This window comes from Apteryx rowi, unplaced genomic scaffold (genome assembly GCF_003343035.1).
Source record: "Apteryx rowi isolate R43461 unplaced genomic scaffold, aptRow1 scaffold_928, whole genome shotgun sequence".
Taxonomy (NCBI): domain Eukaryota; kingdom Metazoa; phylum Chordata; class Aves; order Apterygiformes; family Apterygidae; genus Apteryx; species Apteryx rowi.
The window spans coordinates 225,032-227,025 of record NW_020451236.1 but is presented as its reverse complement, the minus strand read 5'-3'; positions in this window follow the sequence as shown (position 1 = coordinate 227,025).

Here is a 1,994-nt window from a genome sequence, read left to right as displayed (position 1 = left end):
GCTTAAATTTAATAGTGATTGCCAGAGGTTTGCACTRGAAAATTAATTTTAGGGTAAATGATTTTTAGAACTTTGTCTACACTTAATGATTCTTGAAAGATTTTAATTTCCTACCATGTTTCTTTACTCACACTTTGCATCAGGCTCATTAACTTTCATCCCAAATATATAAACTGCTTCCCTTTAGTCTTAGCCTCTAGTTTGTCTAAAGCATTCATTTTTCATATATATCAACTCTATCACACAAACCACATGATTGTGCATTATTAGTACACCGTTTGTATGCTTTATAATTAGGCTTTCTGTCTGTTTTTTTGTCCTTGTTGCAGGCCCATTAGCTGTGTGAGCACTTGCAGCTCAGACAGGAAGAGACTGCACAGCTGATCCAATATAAACAGTTACCATAATTACTGAACTTTGCCTTATGGAAAGATGGCAGTCATGTGTTTACAAATACACTTCTTGAGCTGTGGACCTCCAGTGCTAGAGAAAGGGTAGGTGTTACAGTGTGAGGGGTGACTTTACAGGAGAGACCTGAAATAATCAGATCTTCTGTGGACCACAGAGAGAAGGGGAGTTGTAACGCAAAAACAATAGTGTGTTTTGTAGCTACTCGGTGTGATATACTGCAGTATTTGTTCAGCTTTATGACACTGCATTAAAGTGAAATAATAACCTTATGTCAGCAAAAACCTGGAGGAATGCAGCACAAACGTGAGCCTTTAGAGAAGGATGGTGCTGATATTAGAACACTTACCAGTAACTTCAGAAACCCAGAGAAGAGTCTCAGCTCTGCAAAAGGTTTCAGGCAAGTTCCTGGGCAAGTTATTGAGATCTGGATTCATAGAGACATGTGCAACCCCTGCTTTCAGGCATCTCGCTACCAGCGTGATATTCGCTGGTTTGAATTAGATACCTCTGCTCCCTATCCAGCCCCTGAGGGAGTTGAGCTCCTCAGGACTGGAGCTGCAACCACCCACACGCTGAACTGGGAGCAGCTTAAACCTGCCAGCAAGAGGCTCTGGAGCACACGCGTGTCTTCAGTCCTGCCCTGCTCTTTCTTCAGTCTAATGTGCTCCTGGGGCAAGCTGCTGGTGAGAAATGAGAAGGGGACCACCTTTCCCCTGTAACACAACCCCTGGGAACAACCTCACCTCCTGAGGGAGTGCTGGAGAGCAGGCTTACCCTGCCTAACATATAGCCTGGCAATTAGGAGAGTCCAGCAGGAACCAGGAGCATAAAGCTCTTCATGCAAGAAGGCTGGACCTCCCTTCCCCTCAGTATTAACCAAAGTCCTGAACATGAGGCATATGCATGGAAGCAGGAAGCAGCACGTGCCTTCCCGCTAAGCTTGTTCCTGAAAGAAAGCACATCCAAGCCTTGCACCTTAGGGGTGCGCAATAGCAGAGGGGTCTGGCCAAAGGGCCAGAGGCCCCCGGGAGCCCCCACCCTGGGCTCCTCGCCTCGCACAACTTTTCAAGGAGAGATGTGAGGATCGCATGCTTGGAATTAGGCATATTAAGTTCTTTCAGGTTTGTTTTTAATTTAGGCTTTGGTCTCGCTGCCTCTGCCCTACAGTCTGATGAAATCTTTCTTATACAGAACAGCAGATAATATGAAATCCCAGCTGTAGAAAAGCATTTTAGGTCCAGACTTGCAAACTATGGGCTGCCCCTCACTGGCAAGAGGCTGTGCTCAACAGAGAGTCCCTAATACTGTGGGAGTTATGTTTCAGGAACAATCCCATACACTTTGCTGTTTTATGTAGCATATTGCAGAACTACACTTGGGGTAGGCAGTTAGGTAACTTCTAGACATCGAAGGTTTGAACAGAAACAGTACTTGCACAGTATATTTTTATTCTAATATGAAAAATTATAGAAAGAGAAGCAGTCTATTAATGGAAAAAGTTGTCTTCTACATCACGCTGCTCACACTCTCTCTGTTTCTTTCTAAGAATACCCCTGTCTCTACATTATGAATTTTTCATGCAA